This window comes from Camponotus floridanus, unplaced genomic scaffold (genome assembly GCF_003227725.1).
Source record: "Camponotus floridanus strain SB8 unplaced genomic scaffold, Cflo_v7.5 scaffold1, whole genome shotgun sequence".
Taxonomy (NCBI): domain Eukaryota; kingdom Metazoa; phylum Arthropoda; class Insecta; order Hymenoptera; family Formicidae; genus Camponotus; species Camponotus floridanus.
This window is the reverse complement of record NW_020229214.1, coordinates 7,377,822-7,393,997: the sequence shown is the minus strand read 5'-3', so window position 1 is coordinate 7,393,997 and position 16,176 is coordinate 7,377,822. Positions and strand designations below refer to the sequence as shown.

Below are 16,176 nucleotides of genomic sequence, written 5' to 3'. Positions count from 1 at the left end.
GAGAGAGAAAGAGGAAAATATCTCATGCGTCAGGGTTAAGCATAATCCTCTAAACGTAATACGATGAACGCGCACGCGAGATAGCGCATTGCATAATATCTAAAATTACACGGTGCTACTTTGCTCGAATTAAAGGTAACGTTTGAGCGATACGAGAATTGCAGAGAAAAATAATTCACACACGTAGCCAAGTTTTGTAAAACAGCTCGTCCCAACATAAACACGACTAATTTAATTAGCGAGATATTAACCCGAGTATAGAATGAAGCTTGTCGAAACTCTCTCTTCACGAAGCACGCATTTTCTATTTGAAATATAACCTTTAATCCGAAATATTTTTAATAAAATATTTTTAATAAATTAAATTTAATAAATGAAATTTAATAAATTAAATAAAATATTTTTAATAAATTTAAAAAAAATATGTAAATAATTTTTTCAAAGGAAAAACTTTGGATATAACGATGAACGTAAATCATTGCTTTTCACTAAAACGGATAATGGATGGCTATAGTTTTTCATACGTCGACGTTAATTGTGACACGACCGGGCGATGTAAGATCACGGTTAAATCATATTTCAAAGTGCCACGGAGATGTGTCCTGCGATGAGGAAGAATCACCTGTTACGCCTCCTAAATCCGTGGGGAGTTTCTTTCCGACCGTTCGAATTCATTCGAGAACGTTATTCACGTTCTCCGCTTTCGGGATGTATCTTGAAATTCGAATTTTTCACTCGGAGCGTTATTTCCTTACACATATACATAGTTCTTGCGCACACATTCCATTTGTTGGGAGCCGGGCTATGTTAGCATGGCACTCTGTTCTTTCACGTAGAAACGGTTCTGGCCTCGGAGGAGTACTAAACATCTTCTGTTCGGCGTCTCAATCGTGGGAACGACCTCACGACACACGGTTATGCTAAATAGCGTATTTACCTTTTTCTTTAAACCCAATCGTTCTCTCATTCAAATTATTTTAAGTTAATTATTATTTTATGTTTATCTTTCATTACGTAAATTGAAGGCTGTATTCAATTTTAATATTCTAATGACATTTCTTTTATACCATGAAATTGAGTGAATTAATAATAATTTGAAATTCTGATGCGTATACTATAATGGAGAGTTTTCATTTACTTGATTGTAATATAATCAGAAACTGTAATGAATTTCAAACACACATGTGCGTGTTGATATTATAAAATATATAGATCTTATTACAAATTCAAATTTTAAATATAGAAATTTAATCAATATTGTAAAAACAATTAAATAGTTATATAACATTTGAATGTAGTAAAATTACATTTTATTTGTCTTTCGAATAATTTTGCCTTTATATTTTATTTGATAAAATAATCGAGTACACATCTATGTATATAATTCTCTGAATTGGATTTTTTAGAAACGTATGCAATGATGTTACAACAATTCACATCGCTAGACGATTTTTCTCACAATTGATTTAGATACTTTACTACCTTTTGCAGTGAATATACTTATCCGCTAGCACTCTAATTGCATAAGGAATATCGAGAAAGTATTTAAAAAGCGATGATTAAATGTACATGCTACCTTTTTATCTTACAGTCAACGCACTTTGAACGAATGGCTTTACATCGCTATCATTCGATATATCTTTCCTATTCTCTTATCGCATATTTCAAGAGATATGGCTTTTAAAAGTAACGTGTTTACAAAATAGTTTTTAAAAATTCTAATAATTTATTTCGATTTGTGGAAATTATCATTTAATTATATAAAAATCCAATTTTAACAATTTTTCTATTTAATTGCATATAAAATATAAAATTTTTTGCAAATGACATTTTGCAGAAATGTCGACATGACTATTTGCACATAACACGAGACCTCGACATTTAACTTTACAAGACGCGAATATAAATGATGATATTAATCCATGTATTATACAAACGTTATTTTGGTGAACGAAAGGTATCAGAGTCTCTTGGCCAAAGCCGTTTATAGTCGGTAAAGCGCATTAAGACACATGGCAGGAAGCCATATCTCGGTCTTTTGAGCACGAAGTTGCTTCGGCTACGCCAACTACTGGTTTCGATGCAAACTTGCCACCGGTTGTTGAGCTTCATTAGCCTGACCGCATACGTTAAATTCTAATTAGCCTCATTTACTCTGGTCTCACGATTAAGATCGTACGCTTCGTAACAGAATCTGTACACAACTTTGACACAAAAGCTCGAATGTGTACGTATGATTAATAGATGCTAAGTAAAACTATGAGTATAATTATAAGTAAACTTTATTAATTTATACTTTATTAATTTTCTTTAGCGATTATTTAAATGTATCAATTGTTCGATATAATTTTCTGTCTCAAAATTGTTGTAGACAATTTACAATTCGCGACAAAATTTGTGAGATAGAATTTGATAATCTATAATCACACAGAAAGCATATATCAAAATATACTTATATATTAGGATATGCATCGTATAAATTATAAATGGATTGTACCTGGAGTTTTGTCGTAAATCATAGAATAATTATTTAAAGCAAAATTTATAATATTAATAATATAATATATAATTATATCGTCTAAATATAATAATGTGATTTATAATAATTATTTTGTTACATAATTATATTATTTAAAATAGGATTTATAATAAACAAAAGAACGTTATCACGTTGTATAAATGAAATGTCACAGCTTAACGTGTAGATTAAATTAGAAGATGTTATATAGATGACACATCAACACGTACATGTTTCGTTTAAGCGAACAGATAGATTTATCGAATTGTGTTCGACACATCCCCTACGGCTCTTCTGTCTCTTGTCCACGAATTCAGATGGATCGCCCACGAGAAGAAATATCAAAGGCCAATTGGCAGCCGTTCCTTACGTACAAGTCACGAGAAGGAACAACGACTAATAATACATTGTGAGTCACGATGCGAATCGTGACATAGGCTCCAATATCGCGGTATACTGTAATCCCTTTGCGTCGATCTTCTATCCCTTTGTCTATCTTTCTTTTCAGCATCTCATTTCGCACAGAATCATAATCTGAAACCTATAAAAAAAATCAAACACATTGTCTCTGTTGCGCGAGAGAATTATAATTTTAATCAAAATTAAAATCACATTTTGCAAGTATTATTGACGTAAAAAAAAACAGTTTGAAGGAAATTGTTTTAATTGCGCACTGAGAAAAATCGTTTGATTGTACCAACAAGACGTATATGATTGAAGGCATTTTGATTAAATCAAACATGAATTTCTAGTTATCATGATAGAATAAAGACTCGATTTTTTATAATTAGAATGTTTAATTCATTTTACTATTTGGTTAGTATTTTCTGATTGGTTCTATAAAATTTCTTGTTACATTAATTTCTTTGCTTGCTAGGCGACGAGCCACTCTTAACTCATATTCAATATTTGCCATGAAACGTATATAAAGAACTAGTATTAACATTAAATCCAAAGTATATTTTTTTTCTCTTACGAGCAGTGGCAGAAAGAGAACGCTAGCTCTCTGATTGTGTGTGTTTGAGCTGCATCCTCTTCTTGTATCACTGTTTAACAGTTTAATTTCTAACAAACTGAATTTAAAATAATTTATTCAATATCTGAATTAAATTTATCCAATAATCTTGTTGGAATTCAGAATATTAAACAGACTTTTGAGATTAGATGGAAAAAAATTCAGACGACTTGGTGCTGGTGAGTTTAGTATTATTAACCAGAAAATTTGGTAAATTGAACAGGAAGAAATTAATCAGATTCATCTGGTAATTCCTACAAGAATTCTGGTTCGTCCATTTTCCAACAGACATACTGGTTGAATCTATCAGACTTCTAATTAATGCAGCCAGATTTTTTTCTCAGTGCGTTAACCTATATAAACTATCGACTCGCAACACGCGTATCTCCAGCAAACTGGGATATACAGAGTGTATCTGAAATGATGCATTAAACTTTAGGAGCGTATTCTGGAGGTCAAAATAAAACTTTTTTTTCTTATGAACATGAGTCCGCAAATGAACCCTCCTTCGAGCTAAAATTCGAAAATGTGTGAAATTGACCAAACCCCCGCAACGCAAATTTATTTATCTCTCAAGAGAGAGTGATAGGTAACGTCAAAACCTTTCTTTTTTGAAATACAGCCAATTTTTAATCTTTTCCCCAAACTTTAGGGGCCTTTAGCTCGGAGGGGGGTTCATTTGTGGAGTCATGTTCATAGGAAAAAAAAGTCTTATTTCGATCTCTAGAATACGCTCGTAAAGTTTAGTGCATCATTTCAGATACACTCTGTATAAACCGGTTCGCTCTGTCTGCGTAGTCACCGCGCACAGTAGCGATGCTATCACGCAAAATTAATTAAACGTAGCCGCGGTGATTGATAATAAAAATCACCGCGTCGGAAACTGCGTGATTGACGCACAAGGCACGATGCCCGTCGTAATTAAGAATTTCCGACGAATCAATTAAGCGACATTGAAGTAAACGATATTTTACCAGACGCCGGTAAACAGCCGTGCACCGCGCTAATGGCGTGTGCGTGCTAATGACAGCTCCTTAATACAATAGACATCACCTATATACGGAGTCCGCGTGAACCCGTAGCTCACAATGGGCCACGGGAAACGATTCTCCCGGACCCCGCTTCCTCCATTTGCTAATCACGATCGTCGGTGTCGCATACGTAACGCGGGATCTAATCCATCCGTTCCACTTTTCAAACGCTTCGTGGCCTTTGCCCTTATTCAATGAAGGGATCGCACGAGGCTCGCATCGACAGAATGGCTCCGATTGCCTCAATAACGCTCCAGCGCTCGCACTTGGTAGCGGAACTGAACACGAGTTCGTGAACGCGTTATCGTGAACTCCGATCGTTAATTCGACCGATTAAGCAGCCGTGAAGATTATACGGGTGCTCCGACTACCCAAGCTCGTAGGTACGTGAATTCGATCCAGATTAATCGCATTACGTTCCACTGTTACGACAGACGTCACTGCGAATCATGAATATAATGCGGGTGAGTGAAACTAATGCATTCTCGTAAGATGTGAATAATTCGTTATTACATTTTTCATTGCGATGGTATTATTCCGATTTAATTCGAACGAGATTGTATCGATACATGGAATGTCGATCCCTGATCACGGAAAGAATGGAGAGAAAACGCGATATATTATATCGGAGTGATATTTATTAAAGGGCTGTAACGTCAGGATGATAATGATGATGATATTTATTAATGAATTGATACACGGGAATCTGTATCGTTTTAAAGGGTGACAGCGAAAATTTAATATCGTACAAATTTTGATTAATATAAAATAAAGCAGATAGTACATAAAAATATAAGAGAAAAATTTATTTTCTTCACAAGGAAAAGAAAAAGAAACAAGATTGTTCCTATGACGATGTTACCATATCTCTCTCGATACAACCATATCTCTCTCTGTTTAAAGAATACTTGAGGATGTTTTGTATGTACAATCCCAGCAAAAAGTAGCTGAAAATCAATATTGACGAATATATCCATTTTTGGTGTATTTTGAATATGAGAAATTGTGTGAAATATTACAATTTGATTTTAGCTACGGTGCAGAAATGTATTTTTTAATTTTTATTACGTTTTTGCTGAAATATTCCGAATTTTGTTAATCGAAATGATTAACTTTTGGCAGAGAATTTCGCCTTGTGACAGATACATGGCTAACTTTATTGAATTATATTTAATATCTTTTTAACCAATTAGTACTTGTATAATATTATTTGACCAAATATTTCCTCTGTATCTAAACTTGTGCAAATTTTAAGCAAATTCTGAATATTATTTCCATGTGTTTTTGTCATTTGAATCGACGTGGTTATACGTTTCCCATAAGAACACATGTTAATTCGGTGCAAATTAAAATTCTTATAACTTGCGAACGCTTTAGTGAATCGATTTAAAAATTGTACCGAAGATTCTAAACATATGTAAGGACATTCTGTACAATTTTCTGGACAATTTTCAATATTTAAATTCTCAATATTTAAAAAATGTTTAGGTACAAAACGTTCTTAAAGTTGCATTTTACGTGTGAATATCCTTGGGACTGATGTCGCCAAGGTGTCCCTGACGTTAATAGAATGCCCGCTACCCAACGGTGCACGGCTGATGGTGGTGGATATTAGCTATGTAAGTGGATTGCACCCCGGGGTCTGCTTGCGCTATCCCACTAAAATGTCCCTTCTTCCTCTCGCGAGCGAGGTCGAAATCCCGCATAACGCAGTTATCTCCCTATTGGCCGGCCAAATTACGGCCAAGTGTCCACCGCATTGTTAGACAACGTAACGGCATCCTCCTTTTCTAAATTGACCTCGGTTATGACTTTGCAGACTAGCCGCTGAATATGTTTGCGATAAACGTCGTTTCGGAGCGAGTTTAATTATTAATTAAACATCGTGTCTCTCTCTCTCTCTCTCCCGAAGAAATGCAAAATGAGATGTGAGATATTCGGACAATAATCGTTGGAAAAATTTAATATCGACAGTTTGCTCGTACATTAGAGTAGAAATAAGACTAATCAAGTTTAATGGGTGTTGTTAGAGGGAAACGTGTCCCAAGTGACAATGGTAACTGTGGCTTTGGGGAAGAACCGAATGGGAAAATGTCAACTGATAAAGAGTCGCGAGCAATCGCGTTCGAGGAAAACTGCTCCCGACGGATTTCCGCGTTTACTTCGTTAAGTGAAACCGTCTTCGAATTTCCTGTCGAACGGAACGGCAATCAGCGGGCTTAGAAACACGGAAGCATCAATTCTCGTAACGAGAGAGACCAATACGATGTCTTTCCGATAGACTAACTTTGTCTTAAACGAATACAATATAATTCCATTACATCCATTAAAATAAAAATATCCGCAGCAAATTTTCTCTCTTTTTTTCTTTCGATTAAAATAATTTAGATAAATTATTATTCTTCCCTAGATTTAAATGTTCCTTAGATTCGCCTTCAGTGACGCATGTTTATCTCTATTTTGCGATTCTTGGTAATCTCTGGTAATCCCTTTTACAACGAATCGCATTAAACGAATTTACATTCGGAAGAATCGGATGAATAATAAAATATAATCGGATTTGATGCATGGTTCTTTCTTTCTTTTTCGAACAGAAGGAGCATTACCTCAAAAGTCTATCGGAAATGTCCGCTGGTTACGATAGAGTAACACGCGTTTTGCTAACTCAGAATGTGGGAAATCCATCGGTTAAAAGCCGTAGAAATGCAGCATACAGCGCGACGACGATTCGTAACGCCGTCACGGAAAAATTGGACTCGGTCCACAAAAGTTTCTCTTTTTCAAACGATCGGCGACTCGTTTGTGCTCGGTTTCAAAACTGCTTCGGGGATTTCGCCGAAGAAATACAATAGAAACCGTTCCTCGGCAAGATGCGCTTTAGCTAAGGCCTTAAAAACTCTTTGCCATTTACTAGAAACGTTTTCTGATAAATTCAATTACCGTAAAAATTTTTATTACAAGATATATATAAAGTTGTATAAAGTTGATTAAAATATATACGTATATTTTTTATTATATATATATATATATATATATATATATATATATATATATGTTAAATAATATATATACAAAGTTATTCTTTCTATATTCTTTAAAATTTAAAAGAGTAGAGTAAAAAGAAGCCGATATCGTGATTGTTAGATTACTTTTCATCAGCTTGATTCATGCGTCTGACCACACATTTCTTTCCTGAAAGTACCATCTCTTAGCGTTCTTACATCTTTTAAAACTTTCTTGCACAGTAAGTAGATTAGCTGATTGATTAAAATGAATCGTCGATCCGTTCTTGGGATCCGCGCGTTCTAGCTATATTTCCGCCCGTTCTCTCCATTCGAAATTGTGTGTACGCTCAGCCGCTAACAGGGAAACTGCATTTCCGCACAGCCAGTGGTCGAAACGATGAAAACTTTATTACTCGCTACGAGCGACGATAAAACGGATCCGGCTGCGGTCTACAGCACACCACTCTGTGAAAGATCTGCTAGATTCCGAATCGCGGAGAGAATCGATGGGAAGTGAATGCCTGAGGCTGCTAGCGGATATCTAATATTTGGATATCATGCAGATAGGGTTGTCGAGAGATAACTGAATGAAATGCTTGAAAAAGTTAGCGCGAATTATTGATAGGGTCCTACTCCTATTTCTCTCTGTTTTCATGCGGAAATTTTTATAGGATATTTCAGTAATCACAAATTACTCTGTTATATTGTGATTAGATTGATTATTTAGCTAAAAAAAAACGATTTGGAATATGCGATTAAAATTTATGTACATGACACAAAAAGCACATACGGTAAATTTTTCCTCTTTTTTTCTTTTTAAATTGTAATTCGAGTTTTTAATCGAGAAAAAGCCTAAACTTTTTAGGAAAGTTATAATTTGAGCTTTTGATCGTATAAGAATATTTATTGTGTGTATAAATATATCGTATAGATGAAATTTTTTCGATAGAGATCTTGAATTAAATTTTTTTAACAGATTGATTTTAAATTAAATTTATCAAAGAATTTGCAGAAATAAAATGCCACATCTTTCTCTAACTGGCATGTTCTGCATATGTCATATAAACAAAATATTTTAATAATTAATATTTTACTAAAGAGCAATTTTAACATTAAATAGATATTTGGAAAAGTCGACTGAGGAGAAAAAAAACGCCATATAATAATCTTTTAGAGAAGATATTTTCAATATTCCTGCATGCGCACACGCAGATCGAGATATTCATAAAAAAATGCGTATACATTTAGAACAGCACATCAGTGTTTTACAGATTTTTCTTTTTCATTTTTTCATTTCGCAAAATATGAATTCAATTCTATTTTTATTATATATCAGGCGCTTTTGTCCATTTATGGTAAATTGGTTCGTACGAAACACAATGTGTGTACATGACATAAATTTAATCGCATTTTGCAAGTATTTTATTTTTTACATTTTCCAATAACTGAGATGCACGCTACATATGTTTGAAAATGCATTTAATTACATTTATGTGAACTTAGCATCCTCTTTTTAATAATTTAATTATTTTTTAATATTTATTCATTTATTGTTAAAAACTTATTCGATACGAAAGTGGCAGCATTTTATTTAGTTGTTTACAGTAACGATAATTTTGTTTGTAATCAAAATCGTAAAAAATGCAGCATTAACGAATTTTTACACATTGTTAAATTACTTTGTTCGGATACAGTCCATGTTAAATTACTTTTCTCGTAGTATATTTCTAAAGCCAATTGTTGGCTGACCACCTTTAAAGAGCATTTGAATAAAGGTCGAAACTATTATTTACTACAAGAATCGATTCTTTACGGAAAGTGAAAAGTATACTACAAGAAGTGTATTCTACTTTAACACGTACATCAATGTATAAGAATTTGTACTGATCTTATCATTGTTAGTTGAATTTTTTAAAATTATTTATAGGTTGTTATTTATAGTTGTTTTGTAATGATTTTACTTTTGATTGTAATTGTGATATCTATACGATATGTTTCTCAAATATCATAATTTTTAACCGTTTTATCTACAAATAAAAAAAATTATTATAAATAATTAGAAAAATAATATAAAATCAATATAAATCAATAGTTTTTTTACTTTAAAGTTTTGTAAGTTTTTTTTTAAAATGCTGTATATTTTTTATAGTTTTGATTACGAACAGAATTATTACCATAAATAACTACGAAATGTCAACATTCTCTGTATTGGAACTTTAATAAAAATAAAATCAAGTTTACATAAATTAATCGATATATTAATCGATCTATTACTCTTTTTTTATACGCACGAAAATAAAGAATCAATTTTATTATTACGTCTTATTTATTTCATTGTTTCTGTCTTATAATTTTAAAGCGATCAATAATTCAGCGACTTAATTGAATTAAGGTTTTCATGGATATGCATATACGAGATATCATATGATGTAAATTTTATAGACAAATGGTTAAGATAAACGACGGAAGATTGTGCGTAATTTCGGAATTGCCGGCCGATAAAACACGGACGAGCCGTGTCACGATCAATATATAATATATTTGAATATCGTACAAATGGCTCGCGCATTGCTCAGATAATCGAGACACTCGTGCGATATGGTTCTATACGTGCGGTCTATGCATGGATTACTATTCGCGACCAGAGGGATTTTCGTTCTCCATTTCGGCCCGCAATAAACCGAACGACTTCTCATCAACTACAGATTTTTTTCGATTGCTGGACGGTAACGGTAGATCGTCAAGTACCGCTCGAAATTGACAATTGTAATAAAAGTTTAGAACATTTTCCCAATTACTCTCTTTCAAAGATTGTTCGTTAAAGATACACAGAAAAAAAAGAAGTGTCAAATCAAAACTTATATACTTAAATTAACGCATTGTTTCGTATATACGCAACAATTTATAATCTTCTTAAAAGAATTTAATAATTTTAAATTTCAACAATATTATCATCTTATTTTAATATTGTAATTGTCACCTCAAGAGTATATAATTATTTAATTCTACTTTAAGAAAATTATAATCTTTCATTTAAAAATGTTATTTTCTATCCAACATTGTTTCTTTTCCATTCAAGAAAATTAAATCTTAAATCATAAGAATATATTTTTCTCGATTGAACTATATAAAATGGCTTCATTCAAGTAAGCAATTATTCAAACAATTATATTTTTCTTAAATTAACGCGATATAATTTCATTTCAAGATTTCCATGTTAAAACTAAATATATTTTCAAAACAAGAATGTCCTTTTTTTCTGTGTATGATATAATAAACGATCAATTGTATAAAATAAACTTTTATCATTTGTATCATGTAGATACGTTTAATAAAGATAAATATGTATTAGGAAATATTCATCTTTATTTTCCGACTTTGATACGTATAATAAATCCTTGTGGTTTTCCGATCCGTGATCTTTTGATACATCGGATATTGTCGACGACTGGCGAGAGAAAGGAAGCTTTCGGATGTCCGACAGGAGAAAAAGTTTCCTTGCGAAGCTTCCTTTTTCTTGTCACAATTTCCTTGCGCATCCGACTTTCTCTTTCCGTGTCCACCCTATCTTACCGTCCTGTGACATTCAATTCCAACTTTTGTGAATCTGAAAGTTTTCTTTTTTTTTGTCATCGCATCTGATGCAGCAAAATGAGGTAGGCTCAAAAGCGTATCGCTTTATTAAAAGATAAAGGTCCGAATAAAACGATAAAAGATAAAATGCGTGACATTATTGCTAACGCGTGACGTTTCAGATTCCTCGCAGTACTTTGTAAAATGTAGAAAAAAAATCAAAAATATGCTTGAATTAATAATAATTAGTGCTTTAATAAAAACTTGACACAATAAATGAACAATATGTCCTTTACGAATTTTTCGAGGTAATGTAACCGGTCACTCGTTAATTGCTGAACACGTGTATTTCACTGTTGGAATTTTTAATATTCTACAAAGAACATTTCACACGAATATGCGTCAAGTAAATTGAAAATAAACCCACCTAATATGTTTTTCTGACTATAACGCATTTCTCTTATGAGACTGATCTCTTTTCATATTAATTTCCAAAGATAGAAGAAATATAATTTTTAATCTAGTAAAGAGAATGTGTTATCAATTTAATCTCTTTGAAAAAGTTATTTATATAGATCGACGGATACACAAAGTATTCTTGTCTTTTGCGTTAAAATTCTTAAATATTTTTACATTCGAGTATAAAACAAAATTATATCATAAAACAAGGAGAGAAAACGCAACTTTGTTGTCCCATAATTCGTCTTTTTATACTTTATAAATTTCTCTGATATTTTGTCATGAAATGAAAAAAGCCTTTGTCTCGAAAAAGTACTCGCGTATATTTGTACGTGCGTGTATATGTGCTTTCGCAAGTAGATTTCTATGAATCAAGAGTTGATTTGTTCGCTTCCAGCCAAGTTTCCAGGATACTTTGCCCCTCGCTTACCGTATCTATTTTTTTCTCCCAACGGATTCGAACGTTATCGTTCTTCCGTGCTTCCTCTCGCAGCGTATTCATCCTCGGGCGAGTTTAATATTGCAAAACGGAATTGCAGACGATGCACCGGAAGTCGAGCGACCCAAGAGGGCTGTCCCCGATGCGCCATCGTCTCTATTCCTTCTGCATTCGGGATGATCCACCGGGTACCGGGTTTGTAGTCGCAGCTGCCGCGCGACAGCAACGGGTAGCATATGAGACTCTGTGTATGGCTCGTTGAAAAATGCAAAGTGCAACAACGGTGAGACACCCACCGAACACGACGCGACGTTCGTCGGAAAAGAAAACAATCCGTTAGAGGACGCGAAATTATGCAACGCGTACAACAGCGCGACGCATAGTTTCGCGAAAATATAGATATTAAACTGTGTTGTTTATGTTGCTTGGAAAAATCCACGTTTTTTTTACGGAAGCCATTTCATAAGACGTACAATGTATATATACAGGGTGTCCCAGATCACCCGTACACTCCTCTTAAAATGAAAATAAATGGCTTTTACAAAAAATCGCGAACAATTTTTAAGTAAATCGGGTACACTCTACCAAATGGTGATTTTCAACTGTGTTGCTTATGTTACTTGGAAAAATCCATGTTTTTTTACGGAAGCCATTTCATAAGACGTACAATGTATATATACAGAGTGTCCCAGATCATCCGTATACTCCTCTTAAAATGAAAATAAATGGCTTTTACAAAAAAACGCGAACAATTTTTAAGTAAATCGGATATACTCTATCAAATGGTGATATTTTCAACTTTTGATTTTGACCGGAAATACACAATTGGGATCGCAAATTGAATTTTTTTAAGGAAACATGGTACTTTTTATTACAGATTCGAATTGTACGTGAAAAAATAAGAAACTTTTGTATCAAACGTTCTTCCTGAAAGTGCCTCTGTAAATCTTAAAATTGATCTTTAAAGTAACTGTGATAAATTTTCAAGGTCAATTATAAGATTGATAGAGACACTTTCAGAAAAAACGTTTGATACAAAAGTTGCTTATTTTTTCACGTACAATTCGAATCTGTAATCAAAAGTATCATATTCCCCTAAAAAAATTCAATTCCCGATCCGGATGGCGTATTTCCGCTCGGAATAAAAAAGCTATTTATTTTCATTTTGTGGTCTGGGACACCCGTACACCCCTTGTATATTCGTCAAGATGAGAGATAAAATTTATTAACTTAACGCGGAAGAAATTTTGCGCTCTCGCACGTTTCATCGATCTCTCGATATCGTGAGAAGAGACGGATAATCGTAAATATTTTTAATTACATTTTTTGTAAATATATGTACGTAATAATGTGATGTGTTTCGACTTATATTACTTTTTATTATGTAATTGTGTGTGAAACGTCGTTAAAGTTTCATTCCTTTTTTTAAGGAGAACAAGAATACGGCGGGATATGGTTTCGCAGAAAGTATATCTCGCGTGTAATATACGTCTGGATTTCGTTTCTTCCTTTCTGAATGCCAGCTTAATGTCATGTGCAGCCGGCTTGCATTACTGGGTCGTGGCTTATCACTCTAAATGCCGTAAATCTGATCGCGTTTACATGGCGCATCCAGCAACGAGTTAACGTTGTTTCGTACATCGTTTATAACTCGCTCCCGCTTCGCGGCGCGGAACGATATACGTAAAGAGTGGTTTACTGCCAGTGTTAAGTACTGGCGTCGGAAAGCAACTACTTGTACCGTCGTAATCTTCGCGTTATCTCGCTAATTCCCGGTATTCGTGCAATGCATAAGTAAAAGCGATAAATCGTTCCATTTCGCGAGCATTGTACCCCTTTGTTTAATTTCAAGTGACATACTTTGGAATTTTTCATTAATCGCCAGATGAATCGATTAATCGATGTTTTGTACGTACAATCCCAGCAAAAAGTAGCTGAAAATCAATAATGACGAATATATCCACTTTTGGTGTATTTTGAGTAAGAAATTGTGTGGAATATTACAATTTGACCAGAGATGTATTTTTTAATATTTACTGCGATTTTACTGAAATATTTCGAATTTTGTTAATCGAAATGAATTGTTAATCGAATTATTTTGGCAGAGAATTTCGCCTTGTGTCAGATACATGGCTAATTTCATTGAATTATATTTAATATCTTTTTAACCAGTTAGTACTTGTATAATATTATTTAACCAAATATTTCCTCTGTATCTAAACTTTTGCAAATTTTAAACAAATTCTGAATATTATTTCCACGTATTTTTGTCATTTGAATCGACGTGGTTATACGTTTCCCATAAAAACACATGTTAACTCGGTGCAAATTAAAATCATCCTTATAACTTGTGAACGCTTTAGTGAATCGATTTAAAAATTGTTCTGAAGATATGTAAGGAAGATATGTTCTAAACATACGTAAGGACATTCTGTACAATTTTCATTAAATTCTCAATATTTTGAAAACAGGTACAAAACATCCTTAATCGCGATTTGCTATTTCGTTAACAAGATCGCAGGCTACGCTTTGTTTGCTTTAATTTTTGCGAGTCGCGATAAATTGACGCTGGCGCGAAATAAAAATTTGCAACGCGATTAATTCACTCGCACTGGCTTTAAAAGCGTTTGACACAAGGAGCACGTTCGAATGTCATCAAATATCGGATTTAACCCACGCGTGTCGATGTGTTATTGACTTTGAGGATAAAATTTCACATGGCGTACCCGTGAACGAATGTTAACTAAAAGTGCGCGCCATTGTCACAGCTCTTTCGATGGTCATCAGCTAAATATAATTAAAATTTGTTCCAGATCGGATAGCCGAGCGAGGTAGATAACTTCGAGGACTCTGAAATAGACATGTGCGAGGATCGACCGAACGTTACTCGCCAATGACGCAGGGTGAGTGTTTCTAGTGTCGTATTGAATTTTTATCGTAGCGCAATTCTTCTTTATCGTGCATCGAATCGCTTATCGTAGTGTACGGCCATCGGTAGACTATTCGCTCTTGGATAAAATTTCGTTCAAAGCCAAATACCTTGGGCAAGGGCCGGGAATAACGCGTCGATAATTTCTCTTTTACGTCTCGTTTAATCGCTTTATTTGCAACAATGAAGAAATATTGTTGAAATTTTGCTATTATAGTGATGTGCGGTACATTCGCGTGCGCGTAATGTATGTATATTGCACGTATAATTCCCTGGAGGGATATATATATATTTGCACGGCATTTCTCTCCGTTCCATTCGATTTTCTGTCTTTTTCGATATGACACTGGTCGTACAAGTCCTATAAGAGGAAAATGCAGAGAAAAAGAAAGTCTGATGTTAGCACCCCGAGATGCAAATTTTTACAAAATTCATATGGCACACTGAGAAAAAAAATCTGGTTGCATTAATTAGAATTTTGGTAGATTCAATCAGTATGTCTGTTGGAAAATGGACGAACCAGAATTCTTGTAGGAATTGCCAGATGAATCTGATTAATTTCTTCCTGTTAAATTTATCAAATTTTCTGGTTAATAATGCTGAACTCGTCAGCACCAAGTCGTCTAAAATTTTTTCCATCTAATCTCAAAAGTCTGTTTAATATTCTGAATTCCAACAAGATTATTGGATAAATTCAATCCAGATTATTGAATAAATTATTTTAAATTCAGTTTGTTAAAAATTAAACTGATAAACAGTGATGCAAGAAGAGGATGCAGCTCAAACACACACAATGAGAGAGCTAGCGTCCTCTTTCTGGCACTACTGCTCGTAAGAGAAAAAAAATATACTTCGGATTTAACGTTAATACTAGTTCTTTATATACATTTCATGGCAAATATTGAATACGAGTTAAATTAAGAGTGGCTCGCCGCTTAGCGAGGCAAGTAAAAGAATTAAATAACCAGAAATTTTGTAGATCCAACCAGAAAATACTAACCAAATCTTTATAATAAAATCTATTAAACGTTCTTGTTATAAAAAATCGAGTCTTATCGTGATAACTAAAAATTCTTGTTCGATTTAACCAAAATACTTTCAATCATATACGTCTTGTTGATACAATCAAACGATTTTTCTCAGTGCATTGATTGTCCACAATTTGTTTCTTCCTTAGAAAAAATAATTAAAAATAAAAGAATTGAAG

At 33.6% G+C, this 16,176-nt stretch overlaps 1 protein-coding gene across 2 annotated transcripts in view; it reads left to right on the top strand.

The window, feature by feature from the left end:
- The window catches only part of LOC105257628 (CD151 antigen), a 129,495-nt gene that overhangs the window by 17,577 nt on the left and 95,742 nt on the right, over positions 1 to 16,176 (top strand). The window contains exon 2 of one of the 2 annotated variants that reach the window (XM_025415397.1): positions 14,854 to 14,943. The exons of the other annotated variant lie outside the window; for it this stretch is intronic. The gene's annotated coding sequence lies outside the window, so the exon portion shown is untranslated. The remainder of the gene's footprint in view (positions 1 to 14,853; positions 14,944 to 16,176) is intronic. 2 annotated transcript variants of the gene reach the window in all.